This window comes from Siniperca chuatsi, linkage group LG6 (genome assembly GCF_020085105.1).
Source record: "Siniperca chuatsi isolate FFG_IHB_CAS linkage group LG6, ASM2008510v1, whole genome shotgun sequence".
NCBI lineage: Eukaryota > Metazoa > Chordata > Actinopteri > Centrarchiformes > Sinipercidae > Siniperca > Siniperca chuatsi.
In genome coordinates, this window is record NC_058047.1 from 21419982 (window position 1) to 21440525 (window position 20544).

General features: G+C 40.3%; 1 long non-coding RNA gene across 3 annotated transcripts in view; it reads right to left on the reverse strand.

The window, feature by feature from the left end:
• The window catches only part of LOC122877774, a 43702-nt gene extending 26446 nt beyond the window's left edge, over positions 1 to 17256 (reverse strand). For 2 of the 3 annotated variants that reach the window (XR_006378327.1, XR_006378326.1), the window contains exons 1-2: positions 11333 to 12967; positions 628 to 803 (exon numbers count right to left, since the gene is read on the reverse strand). This is a non-coding gene — a long non-coding RNA (uncharacterized LOC122877774). Of the gene's footprint in view, positions 1 to 627; positions 804 to 11332; positions 12968 to 17106 lie in introns of those variants that run through there. The other variant, XR_006378328.1, reaches the window with a different exon arrangement.
• Positions 17257 to 20544: the final 3288 nt, after the last annotated feature.

Genomic DNA, 20544 nt, shown 5'->3' on the forward strand with positions numbered 1-20544 from the left:
GTGTTCCTGAAGAACTGCAGCGAAATTCACAAAGGTATTAAGGTGCATTTTGAAACTTTTTCCCAAACTTAAACATACAGAAAGTAACAGTAAAGAGAAACCAAAAAAAGAGGTGTTTCTCTGTGTCTGAGTGTGTGGATGGGCATAAAAGGCCTGGACAGAGAGCAGAGGGCAGAAAAGTAAATAGTTGGAGGGGGGGTGCAGAGGGGAGGGAATTAGAGGCGTGAGGGACTTAGCCACCCTGTGCACCCCCCCCATGTATCCTTAAAGGGATAAAAAGGAATTAAAATATAGATTACACAAGTGGCCACCCTGTGTCTTATCTGCCAAAACTGAAGAATCTAACAAATTGGATCAGACGTTATAAAGCAGGGGGGCGACAGGCGAACGAGAGGGTGAGGAAAGCAAATGAGAAAGGGCACACGTAAAGAATGAGAGGTCGCTCTTTTGTGAAGAGTTAAATTATGATGAAATCAGGACTTTTTAATAAACGCTTGTAAAAACACTGTGCGACGTTTCAGGCCTCAAAACAAACATGTATAAATAGTTCAAGTTCATGTGTGTTCACAAGTCATTGGCATAGCAGTGTGTGATAACACACTGTGGAAGATTATTTTGAAATGTCACCTGTAATTCTGGAGTGATGAAGCCTTGTTCTGACCCGTTGTGTGACCTCTGATCCTCAGAGCAGGACGTGGTGTGAGTCTCTGCTGACCCAATGTCCTGCAGGTTCAGATGCAGGCCTGCAGACGGGGTGTGTGTATTTCTATGTGACTTTGCTTCTGTCTGCACTCCGCACATTCCTGCAGAAACATAAAGCATTAAGTTGAGAGAGAGGTCCACTCCTGCAGCAGGTCATAACCTCACTTTCCAATGTGTCGGATTCACCTTTATTCTCTCTAACACAGCATTCTTGCCACACTTGAAAACCTCTATCATAGGAAACTTTTGAGGTACGTTACACTGATTTAAAAACAAACTTCTATCTTTAAATTTTAGTATTATTAATAATATAATATTACCTGGCATTCTGCAAACAAGATTTTGGATATTTTGACTTAAAGATAAAATAAGATACAATATTAAATCATAAATTAAACGTGTCAAATTCAAGTTTTAATTTTGTTTGTCAAATAGAAAGGATAGACCTGTGTATTAGGCCTGTAAAACAAACTACATGACTAAAATTAAAATTTATAAATTAAACTGGAAAAGGAAAACAGGAAACAGCAAAAAGATATATCTACTGTAATTAATGAATTAATCATTTCATTTGCACATTTAACGTAATCAAAAGAAAATCTCCCTTTAATGTATTCTAATAGAATAATGAGAGAGTTTATTGTAATATTGGAAAATAAAAAAATCTGCAGTGTTACATTGTTGACTTGTGTGTGGAAAGTATATTTCTTATTTCAACTGTCAGTGGTGAATGCATGACAATACCAATCTCTTCAACACACCCATATGCACAAACACCCACACCCACACCCACACACACACACACACACACTCACTCACAAACACACTTCACAAGCGATTACACAAAATACTCAAAGATTACATCCGCTGAAACCTGATGTCCTTTGCGGGTTTAAAGCCTGCATGTCAGCCTTTCAATTTTTTTCTCTTTCACTCGCATGGGTCAGAGGCTGTTGCTAGGCTACCAAACCCAGAATTCATAAGTTCAGAGAAAAGGTTTATATAGGCCATTGCAATTCGAGGTAAAATGATAATAGAAAATTGATAACGCTGGAATATGGATTTTGATGATATGGAATCAAATAGACCATGAACCATAAATTGTTTCAGATCTGAATCAAAGTGTAGTAATGATGTGGTAATAATAATAATAATAATTATTATTATTATAACAGTCCAGTATATATAGCAGTCAAGTATATATCGCTTAAATAAAAATATTATATGCAATTTTTTTTGTAAAATCCATTGACAGTTACTTGAAATGATGCTCAAAGAGAAATAAAAATTTTCCACGGGAAATGCTTTCCAGGAAGAACTCTGAATCAGAAATTCAGTCATTTTCTACATAAAGACAGAAATTAAAGAAGCAGCTTTTGCGAAAATACACCCCGATCTTGAGCACAGTCTTGCGGTTGAGTAAAAAACAAAACCGTGCAGCCTGATTCCACATTGAAAAAACCTACTCTATAATCGACAGTATGCTGCCATGTTTATTGTACTCTCTAGAGACGGAAAATGAGTCACTGGGGGAGCAGTAACAATGTCCAGTAGCACACATATGTAAAAACATGCAGAGAAGCACATGTACAAATGTTCAAAAACACATGTGCACACACTTACACACACTCATACACACAGCTCTGCAATCTGATGGCCAAGTGTGACACAAACTAGATGGCATCTATAGGATGGTAGCTCGGAAATGCAGCTAAAACAACTAAAACAATGGCTCTGATGTGTATAGGACAGTGTATAGGATGACTGCTTTGTTCTGACAAACAACACTCGCCATTATGCAACGACCAGAACTACAACAGGAAAATATTCCAACGTTATCAATACAGTGCAGAGACAGAGAGAGTGAGGGAAGCGAGAGATGGGGATACAAACTGACATATCTATGCTTCAGCAGGAAAGGCTACGGACATGACAGGTTGGTTAGAAATGCGCGGCATGTATGCATAAACACATCCTACTCTCTTATCTTCTCACCTCATTCCTTCCATATCATTTTCAACCCTATTCGCTCAATTCATACCACTTTTTTGTGTTATTTGTTTGTTAATTCCTCTATCGTAACAGCACGGAGAATAAATCAGAGCTGGTGAAACAATACAATTTCAAATAGATGTATTAATGGATGAATTACTGTGCAAGACAATGGAAAGTGTAATGCAGCCTTATGGCAGGTGTTGGTAGACTAGACGTAGACTAGACGGGGCTCCATCTGGTGTTGAGGGCCTCCTCCTGATGGTGGAGAGGGCCCAGACAGACACATATTAATGTGGGAAAACCGACGTCTAGCCTGCCTCACAGTCACTCGCCAGACTGCATTTCAATCTCAAAGGGCTCTCCCCATATCCTCCATTTATTACCCCTCAGCAGTGCATTAATTTCTACTGCAACTGGCACAAATCTGGGAGGGTGGTGTTGTTGGCGTGCCGTTTGGTGTAGTCATAGCACAAAACGCCATTGTCAAATCAAATGGAAACATGCCGCATTATTAACGCTTTAGCTTAATATCACAGTTAACCCACAAAAGGACAGAAGGGACATGCATTTGCAAAATATTGGGCAAATTCTGCACACACAGTACTGAAATCACATTTTTTCAAGCTTTCATTAAATCACTGTACTTTTACCAAAATTCCTGCGACTACAAAGACCATTGTGAGATATTCCAGCTGAAACAATACAAGTTTTAATTCTGTGTAGTAAAACACATGACCATTTACTGGTTCCTGTCACATTAAAATTAAGACACGGGTATCCTCACACTCCTTCAGAGTTTGCATTAATGTCATCATAATTACAATAGCAGACAACTGAGGTTTATAGCCTATTGTTTCTCATCACACACAACATTGGCACATATTCACACACGCAGATGCACCCACTGCCAGACAGTATGTATTAACACATACAGCAGTATACCAGCATGTGAGAGAGAGCAGAGATATTTCCTTGCTAGGTCCATGCTAGCTCCTTCTCCACCTGCCCTGGTCTGTGACGCAGTAAGCTGGGGCCTACTAACAGAAGCACCAGGCTCCGTGCTGCTACACACTCACACACAGTCTCCGCCTTGCAGAGCAGAGCCACCACACAGAGCAGCTACAGCTTCCGCTGTTAACACAGAATTGGCTTGTTTAAAATTCAACAGGCTCCACTTCAGAGTACAACCTATCACTCAGGCAGTCCTGGAACCAGCCAGGAGCTCCTCTCTGACTCGGATGGAGCAGAAAAAGAAGTGATGATGTGCAGCACAAACAGCATTATAAAACAGGCCTGAAAATCAGCCCGGTCTCCGGACGACCCAGCCAGTCCACCCCTAATACTGCCTCCAAAATCACTGCTTGGCCTGCTACTGTATATCAGCAATGGTAACACACTTATTGGTGACATGTGGCATGTGCGTATGTGTTGACAAGGCCAAGTCCCCAATCAGTTAGAGATATCTTTCATTAGAGAAAATACAGTTTAGTGTCAGCAATCAACTTGTAACATATTGCATGTTGTTCTCATCCTGTGAACTATAAGAATAAACTACATCTGTGAAAACCTGCTTATCACCCAATGTAGCTAAGCTAGCGATGCATTTGTTAAAAAAAGGATACAAAGGTGTACATGTTGTCTCCCTGACGTCCCACAGGCTTTTTCCTCAGCAGTGTGAGACATTGTTTTGTTCTGTCTTCCTTGTGCATGAAGCCTGAAGCTGTTAATAAGCGCATCAATCAAGCTAAAACCAGGGATATAAGATGATCCCTTTGACAACACCTACTGAATCACATTATTGTCTTCTTCTACACTTCATAACCTGTGACACATTACTTTTATGACATACTACACTTTCTCCTGATCTTTGTGGCACCTGCTGTTCAGTACCATCTATACTAAGCCCTGAGAATGCACCTGATAGTGGGATTATTTCTCACTGCATCCTGCAGTAGAACAGTATGGAGAAAAATGCATCACTGATGATCAGACTGGCACAGTAAGCTTCCCCCATCAACTTACACAATACAGCAACATGCATTTGCAGAGACACATACTGTATAAGAGCCTTCTGTAGGTGCACTGATTGGTAAAGCTCTTCATATCACTACATAGATAGGCCAGCAGCAAGGGGATATGGGTATATATACTGGTGGAACACGTGACTCCCAGGAGTCGTCCAATCAGGTGCTTTACCAGCTACAAACCGTGTCCATCTCACCTCCTGGTTATCAGCATCCAACTAACTACACAGTCAAGAGAAAAACCTATAAACCAAGCATGTTATAAGCGACTATCTTGTGTGACTAAAAGGCAGGTATGTTCCATTAAGAGAATCAGCACAGGCACCACTGCCGAGTCGCCTTCCTCCTCCTCCTCCTCATCACCATCACTCTATGAATGGAGCCTGTCTCCGGTTGCTAACTACTGTCACTCCACGCATCCCCCGTGAAAGAAATCTAGCGCTATGAATCCGTTTTGAGGCTTTTTGGGCGGCGTTCTCCTCTGCACCGGCATAGGTCCAAGGAAGCAGGAGGCGTTTCTCTGTGCGATGCACGGACGCTGCCGCGGGCTTCCAGTCCTCCGTGCTGGCTGCATCCATCCATCCGCTCCGGCACCCCCCCACACACGCACACACACACACACACACACACACACACACTCTCTCTCTCTCCTCGGTCCAGGTTCCGGCTCGCTCCGCCGTGACGACTGCAGAATTAGTTTATACATTCGGTTCTCTAGCTTTATGATATTACATAACTCATACAGCTAGATAACCAAAGAGAAAAACTAACCCACGTCTCTTAAAGGGGCCGCTGCCGCCGCCGCCGCTGCCGCTGCCCGAGCTGCTTGTGTTGTGGTCACATGGAGCCATTGCATTCCGCCTGCATGCGCACGCCTCTCTCTCTCTCTCTCTCTCTCTCTCTCTCTCTCTCTCTCTCCCCTTCTTCTTCTTATGCGCTCCCTGTCTCTCTGTCTCTCTATCTATCTCTAATACACACACACACCTAGCTGCGCGCATGCACAAAGCAGGTTATAGGTAATACCCTGTTTTATTACTTCCTTTACGCATAAAGACTCCAAAACCCTGTCCTCAGACTGCTTTGGAATAGCTCAGAACGTCAACGACGTAGGGGGGGCAAAAAAATGTGCACACCATAAGCTCCATCACCACAAGACTATCATATAAGAACATCAGCAAAAGGTTACAAAGTCTTACTTTTGACAAAAGTAGCCCCTTCTAGCAGATACTATAGTCGCAGATGATTGTGGATTCACGCCATCATTTCTGTTCTTCAAAACCAGTGGTGAACTTCTCTCCACTGCACGCCTGACGAGCATTTGCAGGGTGAAGTCATCCAGCTGCAGGATGACACATTCGCCTGTCATCCATGGACAGGCGTAACAGGAAAAATATAGGCTCCATGCCACTTATAACCTTAACATAGCACACATTTACCTACTAATAAGACCACATGGTGTCCAGTTTGAGCTCCTAGTGATAACTCATAAGCTGAGATAAGAGACAATGTTAGTTCCACCGTCTCCCTAAAAGATCACACCACAGGTCCTCACACACAACCGGCTTATTGTTGTTTTAAATGCCAGCTCACATCGACCCATTTCAGGCCATATACCATAGTTTCCGTGTTGAGTGAATTAATCTATGAATTGTTTGAAAGCATGACAAACTACCAAAGGCCCATAAAGCGTACAGTAGAAGGGGCTTCCAGCTAAATGTCAACAACATGATCCAGTGGAACAAGTCCAGCCTCGCTGGATGTCACTGTGTACTTTGGATTAGTTGGTGACATGCTGACAAGTTGAAGCAGGACAAACTAGCCTTTATAATCCTTTGTAAATACCAAAAAATGGATAATTATGCTCCGTAAATATGTATCTTCAAGACAGCTCTAATGCTAAACGGTTCACTCTAAATTTAACAAAATTAAATGCAGATCACAGATAAACATTAGGGCAAATGTCAGGATACAATACTGTAATTTGACGTATTTCTTGACATGTCTAATATCTATATTACTTATAATATAATATAAGTAATTCTGTTAAGAGGTTACTCGTGTGCAACTCACATGATATTATAAGCAAGCTAAAGCGAATTAAGGGAGATTATTTAACGATACTGTATTGCTTCCTTCAACTAATTGTTCTTAAATGTTGCTGAAAAGCCATTTTCTATTAAATAGCCTTTCCTCGGTGACACAAGTCCTTCAACTGAGAATAAACATACAGCATACTCACATATTCAGTCTATTTGAAACAGCGGTTTCCATAATCGGACAGTCATTTGTGCTTCGTTATTAAATAAGACAAAACGATTAAAATCCACCAGGCTTTGATGCGGCCGAGATATTCTTCTAGACTCAAACCGGGATGGGAGCCTCTCTCCCCGGCTCTCTCCAGCCGGGATGCTCCCTGTCTGCGACCATGTGGGATGCCGGCACATATGCGAGGACAAAGCCCATTTTACACACAGCACTAGCAGCGGTGTATGCGCGTGCATCCTTGGAGTAATAATGGAGGAATAACGTCCATTCCGGGCTGTCAGAAACACTGCAGCAAAGCCAGAGGAAGAGAAAATGAGAGTGAGGAGAGAGCTCCTCGGCTGTCAAGAGTCTCAGATGTGGGGCGCAGGAGGCGGAGGGCCGCCCGGGGGGCCTCGGGGTCAGACTGCCAGGGGGAGACGCGCGGTGTCCACAGAATTAGGCATGCTCATTGGCACACACACGGGTGAACACCAGAAATATGGGGTGGACATAACGGACATGCAGAAGAAAACACAAAGTAGAAACTGAATAGCCAATATGCGATTATCAAAAACGCGTTGACATCGTGACACAGGCTTTTAAATGCTTTCAAACGTATCCACCATCATAAACAGATTCCGCTTGTGTAAACGGTTGGATCTCAGGACCCTTCCAAAAATCCAGTGAGGGGGGTCTCCAGAGCTGCTCAAACAAAGTGAGGAATAATTTCAGATTTTTATGATCCACAAGAAAACATCCATTTAGAGAATGTTTCACTAACCACCAAAACTGTGCAATACACACAGTATTCAAACCAATAATAACCATAATAGCTTTGTCCTAAATTGAGGTAGATGAGTGCAACAACAGCACAGTCACCTGACTGGGTAGGCCTTGGGCAATATATCACACAACTGGCTATGTTTAAGGATTTGTTGACAACAAACCATCCGTCTTTCAGCCACACCCTGTCTGGGTACATAAGGACAGAAAGTTTGTCCCCATAAAGAAACACTGAGCAAGCTGTGAGTCACGTGTACTGAACAAGGCAACAACCTGCAGGTCATAGAGCACAGCATTACAATGGCAAAGGGTCAGGGTTGGTGGTATAGTGTACACGTTTTCTTAAAAATCTAAATCATCTTTTTATTTTTACAAAGAAAACGAAAAGTTTTCTTCTATTATTTTGTATATTTTTGTATTTGCCTTATTGGCTAAAACGAGTGTACAAAACGCGCCACGTTTATGTTTTAATTAGCAATTTCAGGGAGATGATTATCTGAGATGTAAAGAATGGCTCAAGCATTATTGTACGCTTAACATCATCTGCAGTACACCACAGCCTTTGCTGCTATATTAATAGAAGCCTATGGTGTGTTAGCTCGTCACTTTTAGCTGTACATGTTAAATAGAGCACCAAACAATTCCCACTGTATGCTAAAATCAAAATTATGAATTTTATTTAAAATTATAGATGGCATAAAGTTCCATTTCAAATGCGAAATAACGAGCCTCTCATATATTTTAACTGTAGTTACAGTCTAGTATTAGTGTGTGTGTGTGTGTGTGTGTGTGTGTGTGTGTGTGTGTGTGTGTGTGTGACCCACAATATTGTTTTAACTTGAACTTTAATCAGCTCTGCCTGTTTTCTGCAGGCGTGCAAACAAAGTTTCCTATGCGGAGGAAATAATTCAGGAAAGAGCTGGAAAATGTTAAGAAATGTTCATAGGCTTTCTCGCTGTAGGCAGAAGGCTCTCTCAATAACAGATACATAGGACGTATTTTTCATCTTTTCAAAATAAGAACCCCATTCTCAGTAATTCAATAATTACTAAGGCTTCATGCCATCCGCCCTTGAAACTGAAAATATTGGATAGAATTTTCATTTTTTTTCAACCTCCCTTTCAACTACTGTAAAAAAAAATATTTTTTACAAAACACTGACTTGATAAAGCCAAATATTTATTTTTAATATTAGCCTATGTATTTATAAATGTGTCTAAATTAAGTAGAAAGATTGTTGCATCACTATATTTTTTTAAGGTCAAAAGTAACTTTTTCAAAGTGTGTGCGTGTGTGCGTGTGTGTGTGTGTGTGTGTGTGTGTGTGTCTGTGTGTGGACGCGCTGCTCTCTGATTCTTCGCTCTGCCTCTGCTGAAAACATGATTGTACTGTATATTAATGCTGATTGACTCTCAGCTCTGCCTTTCATCAGCCTCACGTGAATTCCTCTGCACACGCCCCCTGACTGCGTCACGTCCTGTCAGCCACACAGTAAGTAAGGTACAGTAAGGTGTGCAGTACACCTCACACTAAGACTTTTCTATTCTATTCTATTCTGTTGCAGTCTGTACATGTCGTGTTCGCTGTCTTCTTCTTTGCTCATGTTTGTCCTAAAAATCTGGAAAAATAAAACCCTCAAACGTCAGTCACCCAATAATTCAGTTTAATTGTTTTATTTATGCTGTTTGATAAACACGCCGGATTCACGGTGTGAGAATTAGATGAACTCAACGGGGGATTCTCTCTTTCTCTTTTATTTCTGTCAGTGCAAAACTTCAATACTAAATCTAAAAGAACAAATATGCACAAACAGGGATTAAAAATATGTCGGGGAAAAAAAGTTCTGTATCAAAACCGTCGCATTAAAGAAAACTGTAGAGACTCAAGTTCAGCACCTCCAGTAAAAAGTAAAGCCTCTGTCCTTGGTGCTGAAACGAATGAAATGAATCGCTGTTTTGAAATCGGAGGGTGAAAAGAAAATCGGTGAAATAGTTTGGGTTTGTTCAGGCGAATCTAAAACTCATAGGATCCAATAAAATGTCATAAAATACGTTTAGAAATTAAAACTGAGTAACCGTATGAACTTTTAAAAATTATTTTCATATTGTGATCGAGGAGTTACACAACCTCACAGCATTCAACAGTCTGCATGAAACACAACAGTTCAGTGGCAGTTTTTCCGAGTTAACTATTTTTCAATGAAATAATTAAATACATCACACTGAGAATGATGACGAAGTTTGCGCATAGACTTCAAGAAGCAAAAGCCATAATTTAGTTTTCTTCTGGCTATAACTGGCGTATTGACCTGGAAAAATAAACACGATTTGACTCTTAACTAACATTATATTTAAATATTAGATTTATATCAGCCGAATTTTGTGTGTGCTCAAGTTAATTTAAGACAAATCTCGTAATACAGCTTACTATTATTATAGCGCCAGTCAATATAGCCATGTTTGATTCCATGTGGTGTGAGAAATGATGTGTTAAGTAGAAATGTATATGAAGATGGGCTACTAGTCCTGGCAATTCAATGTACAGCAGGCCTACACCTGTTGCACTGTGCAATATAGAAAGAATTCATAAATAAAAAATCTTAGATTTATTTTGTTTATCAATTAATTTTAAACCGTTATAATGACAACAAACCCACACATTTCTATATTCAGATATCACCATTATATATAATACAAAATACTAGGTATTTAAATACGCAATAATTTGACTTAACTATTTATTTTGCTTTTGGAAAAAAAAAAATTCTCTCCTCCATGAAAACGTAAATCTTGCTAAATAATCTCAGTAAGTGTCTTACTTCTCTCTTTAGAACAGTTTCGGCTAAATAAACTTTAACACCAAACACTAAACACCAAAAACCAAATAAAAGTGACTTTGTATGTTTCCAAGAATTTGGCTCTCTATTATAGTTAGCTGCAAAGGCCTGATTAATGAATTTCACACTGTAGCTCTGGAGAAGATTTTCCCACAAACAAGTTTACCCCCCCCCCCCCCAAAAAAAAAGAGAGAGAGAGAAAAGAGAAAGAAAAAAATCAGCCAAAGAAAGAAAGAAAAAAAAGTCAACATCAAGTTCAACAACGTGCTGGTGCTCATTAGCATCACAATGCTGTCTGGGAGCACACAAGTCTTCTTAACAAGAGGCTCTGGCGTCAAGTCCCTCCACCTCCCAGCCGAGGGGACATTTTCCCAGGCTCTGCTAACAATCACACAACTGTTTGCTTTATAAACGCCAGCTCTGGGGCCACTCAGCCCGCCTCATCACCGCTCAATGGATGCTCCCGCTAATATGGGATGGAGCAGCCTGCTGCCACTCATCACTTAGGCTTCACTATATTTGAAAGTGCAGTTTTCTGTGTTACTTTAACCATAATGTCAACCTTATTGAAATGTTATATTATTATTTGACATTATGTTTTGTAATTACTTACTATTATTACTACAAATTCTTAGCATTATTATTATTATTATTACATAGCACATAGCCAAGCATCCACACTTCTCATAGCCTAAAGGTTAAAACCATCAGAAATTAAAAAAATAAAACATTCAAAAACCATACTTACAAGCCAACAACTTGGAATAAATCCCGCATCTCCGGTTCAAGTCCATTCAGTAATTCAACGCAAGTTTCTACCATCATCTCATCAAGTGTAACCAAACTCTAAGAGCCAGGAGTCCAGGGAGAAACCCAAACGTTGCAAGCCTCCACTGTACTGAGAGTAAACCTGCACAGTGAGTTGATCCGACCCACAGAAGTGTTTTTAAAACACTGGCATTACTTTTGCTTCAGTGACCAGAGACAAGCCGAGGCCGAGGCGATACTGCTGCCAGCATCCGCTCCCGCATCCCAACATCTCCTCACCAGCTTCGGATGACAGTGTGCGCGGAGCTGCTGCGTCGCTGGTCCCCTCCACCTCTCTCTCTCCCTCTCCCTCCCCTCTCTCTCTCTCTCTCTCTCTCTCTACCTCTCTCTCTCTCTCTACCTCTCTACCTCTCTCACCCACACCGGCTGCTGTGGACGACGTGTACAGAAACCCAAACGCATTTCGCACCGCTTATGCATTGACCATTGTAAAACTGGTGTCCATTGTTCTATTTGAATGACGCGTCTCCCTCTTTAGTTGCACCCAGCATCATTTTTTTTTGGCAGCCTTTGATAGATGTGGTGAGCGACGTGCAGCCTCTGTGGCCGCAGCCTCTGTGGCTGCACGTCGTTGGAGGACCGGGTGGAGGAAGGCACCACTGAGGACTCTTGGGAGACAGAGCCAAAATGTGGATTTGTCGGGTGGAGGGAAGAATGCATCAAAAAGCTGTAGCTCGACGCCACGTGATGTTAAAGCACAATATAGCAGCATGCTGCCTGGCAGAGGGTGTTATCACAACTGTGCCATAGAAGACACCTACACTCCTCACCCCTCCTCACCCGCAGCACTCTCCATCCTCCCTCTGTCCCCTCACAGTCAGCTGCACTGTGAAGTCCTGACGGCACCGGACAGAGAGTCCGTTTTGGGTACTGAAGCCGGCAGGAGAGGGACCTCGACTGAGCAGCGATCTCCAAACCTGCACTTTGCTTGACTGAAGCACCTGAGTCAACACCTTGCAGGAAGACCGAGCCAGAACGAGCCATTAACCAGCGGAAACGACTGTAGATTTCAATCTTGTAGTTTCCATAACGTTTCTAGCCAGGCTGCAAAAAGAAAAAGGCGTAAAAGAGAAACGATTTGTGAGGGATGGGGACGATCAAAGAGCAGCACGCAGCAGCGGAGTGTGTCATGCTGCAGATGCTTCCCTGGAGCTCCTGCGGGTCACGTTGCTTTTTACGTGGTGCGACGTCTTCTTCCTCTCTGTGCGTTAACGGAGCGCACGGTGGACACTCATGTGTCCAAATGTCAACCATAAACAGAGCGGAAACTACTGAATTAAGTCTTTAAAAACAGAACTACAGACTGTAGATGCGAGTCGACGCTGCGTGCAAAAAAACTAGGCTATGAAATGAACGTAATTGTTTGCGTGCTGACGTCAGGCGCCGGGATAGGTTATTCCAAATATGTTATCCAATACGCCTGTGTGTGGGACCCACAGCAGAGGCTCGTTCGTTGGGTCTCAACAAGACTGATTTGTGCTATAAGTCTACTTTACTACCGCTACCACTGCTGGATTTAGAGGCAGTTTTGTAGCATTATTTTTGATAAGAAATAAGACATTTTCTCTCTCTCTCTCTAAATGTTATTTAAACGTTGCATTATGTATTTATGAATAAAATAATCTGTGTGTGTGTGTGTGTGTGTGTGTGTGTGTGTGTGTGTCCAGATGTCAATTTGACAGAAGTTAGAATTTAGTGAAAACTGTGACCACGATAAAATATATCTAATTGTCTTTATTACTTGGAAGCCCAGAAGCTATTTGGTGCAGACGATGGTCGTAAAAATGAAACCTAACATTGAATCTAACCTAACCTAATATTAAATAGGTCACAGTTTGTCTTAGGCTTTATTCTACTTTCCTTAATTCAACAGTTTAAGGCAGCCTAAAAAATATTATTATCATCAATATTATTATTATTATTACAACACAACAATATTAGGCCTACAGTCTCTACGATTGGTTGGCACTGTAGAATCCAGTCTGACACATGGAATTAAATTAAGGTTCAATTTTCACTTTCACGGAATTTATGACGACATTAAAAGTGAAGGTTAACTTCAGAAATTTGATCTACGCCTAAATTATATCTATATCTACAGGTCTACATTTGTCTTTTATGTTATTTTTTTTCCATAAAATGAGATTAGAAAAATTGAAATGACCAGCCAACTGTTAATGAGCTCTACATGTATTAACATAGTAAAGAGAGTCCTGTTATACATCAATTGTCATATAAGGACGGTCATTTTTTTTTTTTTGTAAAACCTCATAAATGAACGGCAGCCTGCGGTGGGCCTTGTAAGGCCTGCACATTCAAACGGCTTTGAGAGGTGGGATTAGCTGGGCCTATAAAACTTCTCTAAAACATTACACAAAGCATGTTATGGGAAGTAACGACAAAATATTCCGTGTCCTCTAGAAACTCCACATCGCAGAAAACAAGCAATAATGAACATCTCAGTGAACATCAAGACTATTGGAGCTAAACAGTGACACCTATTGGCTGAAAAGCAGCACTGCAGCTCAGGCCTGTGTAAAGTCTGACTGGCCTAAATCCACATCACATTGAAAACTCCATAAAACGACATGCAAGCTCATAATAACAACACTATTATAGAAATACAGCCTCTAAATTGATGCAGTCGAATATATGAAAACCCTCCAACTTTGCAGAGAAAGTGATCGTGTATCTGATGGATGGAAGTGACAGGCCTTTTCTAAATTTTCTAAATTCATTCAGAATTTTAAGAAATGTTGATGACATTTGAACAGTCTAAAACGCTCACGAGTGTGATGGTAACGAGGTGTGTAAAGGTGAAGATTTTATCCTTATCAAGGTCCCTATATAAGTGGAAAGTATCGCATAATCACCCGGCAGTCCTACACGATGATGCAGAATGGAAGAAATCTATAATAATCTACAGCTTTGCTGAAAAAATGTAATTCATCTGAAATAATGACGGACCTGGAGAGCTAAATCTATGAGAGTATAAAACAGTGTAATCTTAAAACCCGCAGTCATCAAAACACTATTGAAACAATAAGCTATCATCAGTGATAGTCTCTCTCAGAGCTGTAAAATTATATATAGAAGGTGTAATCATATAATTTTGGCTTTATAAAAATAACGGATGAATTGTTGTGTCTTTTATTTGCTTGCATTTGTGTGTTTTTATGGCTCCAGCAGGAGAGCATTTCTATTTATGAGAAGTAATGAAACAGGAATACAGGAGTCGATGCTGAATAAACTCCTCAAAGGCGTTAAAACTGCATCAATGATCCACAGAGATTCTGTGTTTGAGTTTAAAACTGAAATTATGTTGATATGGTTTTAGATTTTTAGAATCATATCACCAATAAATCCAGCAGTTTGATTCGGAGTTACTAAAAAATAGCAATGGGCATCCACATCTTAATATGATTTGGGTTTATTTAGCCTATTAATATATAATTCTACATTTCTGGACAGTGGATAAAAAATGGCCTGATTATTTAAATAGATATTGGGTTTATGGCGGAAGTATCGCCGTATGATCAAATAGAAGTAGGAAAATGTTTTTTGCAGCAACAGACAAAAATATCCTTTCTTTATACTTCAGCGGGAATTATACAAAGAATGTGCTAAAAATACATTGTTCTATATGAAATACATTAGAAATAAGAATTTAAAGAATATTTTGGTCTTTAAAGGCAGTAACACTAGGCTACAGATCAGCCAAATACACGGTGCCAACCAAACGATCAAAGCTTTTAGCGCAAATGGACGTTTACTGAATAAAGAGCATTCAGGTTCATGAACTGTGTTTCTGAATTACGTTTTTTGTTGTTGTTGTTTGATTTTTGCTTTTGTTTGTATAAAGCTAAAGTAGGATTGGTCCCCTTCCCTTTAAAGACCTTCAAAAAAAATGTAATGTATTTATTCATTTAATAAATGAATGCATTTATTCATTCAGTAATTTATTAAGCACCACTTGCAGGAATAATGTTTGGTGCATTTATTGGCATTTAGGAAATTGCCATTTTCAGTGATGTGACATAATATTTTAAAAAGAGTTTTTAAATTCCTAAAAGAACTGTCTTCTGATTATCTTATCTTATATGACACGTGGCCTGAATTTCAGATAGTTTCAGTAATAATAATAATAAAGAAAATTTCTCACACATAATTCACATCTTTTCATATGTATTTGAATATACTGTATTAGTTGACACTGTAATGCCACACACACACACACACACACACACACACACACACCACTCACAGAAAAAATCAAATCAGTTCAAACTGCTTCACTTCCTCTTCAATTCGTTCATTTCTGTCACACTTGTATGACTGTTGTCATGCGTGACCACACTGAGCCCTGTTGGGTTCAATTGTTAATAACTGACCAATACAAGTGGCCACTTCTGGGAATTGTAATGGCTGCTCTTCAAAGAGGCTTGACCTGACACAGGGACATGAAGGTGTCAGAGGTCACACATGAAGACCAACAGGGAGCAAATGTTTGTCCTTCCCTCTGTCATGCCCCCAAATTAGCACCAATAGCAGTTAATTGTAATAAGTTATTGTTTTGCGATGGTGGAGGTTACTTGTGGTCCCAGGCTGTATAACAAAGGATTTTAAACACTCAAATCCAAATAAATCATGGTAAACACGTGAGCTATTAGTAAAGTTCCACAGATGTGTATTATTCAGCATGGTATCTGGAGGAAATCCTGGTGAGGACTAAACTTTTCAAAGTGGTGTATTTTTGTCTTCACTACTATCAGTAGAAAAATGAGCACCCATGATCTGAACTGCATAAAGAGCAGCAGCAACAGCACGTGTCTGCTCTATTAAATCTGTTAGAATTCTTTGGTGGTAGTTATGCTACTGGAGCAACATCAAAGATGTTGATCTGTTTAAAATAACATAAAGTCCCATTGTTTTTCTTAGTGCACTGCCTCATCTGCTCCAGACATAGCAGCATGATGGGCGCATCTCTCATTGAGAATAAAAATGCATTCCTTATGCTAGTTTCTAAAAATGGCAACAGATGCATTGTTTTCACATTAAATAATACCTCAACAGTCATTTTGCTATTGCAAACCCAATTCCCACAAAAACTAATGGAGGAATCTGTTTCTCAGGTGACAGGTGAGTAAGGAGAATGTAATATTGATGCTCAGCTCGCCAGTAACCGAAGCACTTACAGCCACTGGCATTATGCTGACATGACCACACACACAACACCATAGGTAAAGTATAATGTACTCTGGATACACTCAGCAAATTAGATCAACTGCAAAGGCTTTCAGGGGAACAGCACCTCACTGGATCAATGAGGAATCAGGTTAAGATACACCTCCAGACTTATAAAAGACTTCAAAGATGCTGGGCCATGCAGCACATTTCTTACACGTTTAGGCCTACAGGTGGAAGCAAGAGATAGTGCAGGTGTCATGTGCCCATCATCACTCCCACATCAACAAATCTCAGAAAGCAAAAAGACATAAAAAAAAAAGGGGTTGGCAGAAATGGACTAAATCTGAGTTATGTCTGTGGATTAATTCCAGCATATCAAGAACAGATAAATCAATGGCGAGTTTTCAATCACAAAAATCAAACTTTAAAATTAAAGTGAAAAAATAAATACAATTCTGTAACCAATTTAAAACACTGTTGCAACTGAAAAAAACCCCATCAACTTACATTGTAGCAGCTTCTTCTGATGCCCAGAGTGAAGGAGAGATGTTGGTTCATTCCCCGCCATGTGAACACAGACTGGTGTTCTTGCTGCTTTCCTGGTTTAATTGGGAACAGGCTGAAGTTTATGCTAATGAGCGCTGACATCAGTCTTAACAGCCTCCACTCCATAAAGGAGAGGAGCAAAGGGCCAAAGTCGCGCCTCTTTTCCCAGGCAAGTCCGCCGGTCAAGTTCAAGCGCAGCGCCAGTGCGCCACGATTGTCATTCAAAACACGTTAATTCACAGAGCAAATTCACTGGGGGAGGTGGGAGGCCTGCAAACACATTTAGCTCCAAGTGTGAAGCTCCTGGAATGCTGCTTATCAATTATAACAATATCAGTTTATCAATTCTCAATAAGACAAGTTCACAAACACGGTGGCTTTCTTTAAAACAACATGTCGAGACAAAATGATTCACTTGTGTACGAAAACTGACAACATTTGGAGCAAAAACCGACCAGCAGTTTTGACTTTTAATAAATTAATTAATAAAGGAATGTAGCCTATATATTCGCTTTAAAACCTAGTAAAATGATTTCTGCCCAGTGGGCTTGTTACTTTTCTTGAAAAAGGGGTTTTGAAAATTCAGTACCGGTATAACTTACAGAAGGGCACTTTGGTGTGGCCTGTTATCAGAAATCCACTCCTAGGCATGCAGTGCCTCACTGCATTTACAAAATATGAGGAACTTCTGTTCATAAAGCATGAAGATGATGAGGTGAGTCGAGGTAGAAGCCATAATTCCACATATTTTCTATATAAAGTGTATTTTATATATATATATATATATATATATATATATATATATATATATATATATATATATATATATATATATATGTGTGTGTGTGTGTGTGTGTGTGTGTGTGTGTGTGTATGTATAGGCTGATCCACGATGAATTTTTAAGATAAATGAATAAGTGAGTCAGTGTCAGAAATATGTCTAATATTTTGTTTATTTGGTGTAAATGATAGTGAAATAGTGTAAAACAAAGCATATTGCAATTCTTTATGTGCCAAATTACACTTGTGTATGTCTTTGTGTGTGCATGTACATCACCCATCTGTGCATGCTGGCCGCTGGATCATCCACAGGATCATCTATGCTACAAACACTCAGTGAAATAGAATTAGCAGCATGCATTTGCGTAATTACAGTGTAAGTGTGCAACGATTCATGTCGTCCAAATCCAGAATCTGTGAGGACAAGCCAAAGTAACGGCTTAACACATCACAGCAGAATCAGGCTGAGCTAATTCTCTTCTGTTTGAATCTGAATCCAGATACAGTCAGTGAATATGCAGATATGAAGCCTATATGCAGACAGGCTTCATTTGTGTGTATGTTTTGTGTATAGTGTTGTGTGTGTGTGTGTGTGTGTGTGTGTATTTTATCAGTTCTACTGGTTTTTGTAATAACTTATTGTTTCAACAGGCCTTTTTCACTGAGGACATTTTGATATGTCACAGTAGGAAAAGCACAGGTGTAAAAATGAATGATGGCTGAATTCCATTTAGTTGCTTCAGTTGAAGAGTCCTAGTATTGCACATGCTGGCTCACTGTCACATTTAAGAACAAGTAACACCAGTGCTTTTCCTTCTATGACAAGTCTAAATATCTCCTGTGAAAAAGGCCTACATAAAACTAAGCTTTTCAAATTCCCAAGGCTACAGGTTCTTATTTTGGCTTTAAGTAATACAAAAATGAGATTTAGACTTGCCTTTTTTTACAGTGGAATCTGGACGACAAGTTTAAACCAACAATATATACACAATATGTACAATTCTTATTGCTGAAACGTAATCAGCAAGACATGTAATGCATTTGTCTGCCACATGACACATGCTGCATGTTTTATTAGAAAGACAAAAAGCCACCGTCTGTCTGGCACCGCCATATCTGACACTTAGGACCATGATATTTGGTTTGATTGTGTACAGCACCGACATTAACGGGATAGTGTATCACCAGTGAATCAGCTTTACTCTCTTCCTTATGATATATAGTATGTCTGTGTCTGGCAATTAACAGTCATGAGTCTCACTCCTCTTTTAAATAAATCCCAAAGCAGATCTGGCCCTCTGTAGCTGGTTCCCACAGCTATCCCCCCACACAGCAGAGAAGGCAGCAGTTAGGAAAGAGACAAAAAGGAAAAGAGCGGGGAAAATGAAGGGAGACGGGAGAGGAAAAATCTCGGTGGTGGTGGTGGGAGTTTCCTTTGACGGGGCACCATTGCAACATTTGCATATATTCAAATCAGCCGATGAATACCATGCATGGGGGCAAACAAAGACAAGCCAATGGGAGGGCTGCATCCCTGCTGCGGGCTCAGAAGCAGCCGCCAGTATCCCAGCAGCTCCCTGGGAGAGACACAGGGAAGTGGTGTGGGAACCGAGAGGCCCCCCGAGCTGAGCAGAAGGAGGGGAGCCACTTGTAGCCCGTGGTGAATTAGCATTTTATTTGTGCCCATTTTCCTCAGTAATTTCTGCCCCGCCACTTCAGCCACAGATGGCTAACATGGCAGAGGGATTAGCATTTGTGTCAAAGATGATGATTATGGAAGTGTTTTTCCACCCAGACAGAGACATTTCTTCTCACAGTGTGACGGCCATTTTAATGTCTGAGGTGTTGGGCAAGTGTACAGAATATTTAACTAATATTTCTGTATATTTTTGGTGCTTGGGATCGATGGCAAATGTTGGCTTTAAAAAAAACCATGTGTTAGATGATGTTAGGATGATGTTATGGCAATGAATAAAACAGCACACATTGCTCTATGTTGCACTATCCACATGCAAGAGGTCATAAAGTTCTCAAATGCTCTAGTTCGCCATATTAGTCCATACATACTGTGTATATTTTCTCTTCAGCAGCAGCAAGAGATGGAGAAATGAGCACCTTTATTTCTTTAAAGGTAATATGCAAAAGTGAAATCCTAATTAAAATGTGATCTTTCCATTTCCCCTTGCTCAGAATCTCACACACTAATTGCCTTAGAGTACAGGCTTTAGTTGCATCAACAAGACTCATAACGATCAAACAAGCACACAGAGTTTGATACTGAGCTGAATAACTAATTTTATGTGCTTTATCTTTACAGATCACCACCTGCCCGGTGGTGCATACATGCCCACCAGAGATGCTGTTGCTTCATCGCACAAAGCTCCATTTGATCAAAATCACAGCTCTCATTGAAATGACATGCTCTTGTGCGCAAATTCACAGGGCAAAGGATCAGACACATCTTCAGCAGAAGGGGTGCCACCAATTAGCAGAAAGTGGGAGTTCAATCGACTTCAGCAGACCACCCAAATAACACGAACGCACATGCTATGCACAGATTTGAATGTGATGAATGGTTTTAGAGGGCGTGCTGTTGGAAACACTCTGCACTGTTGGAGG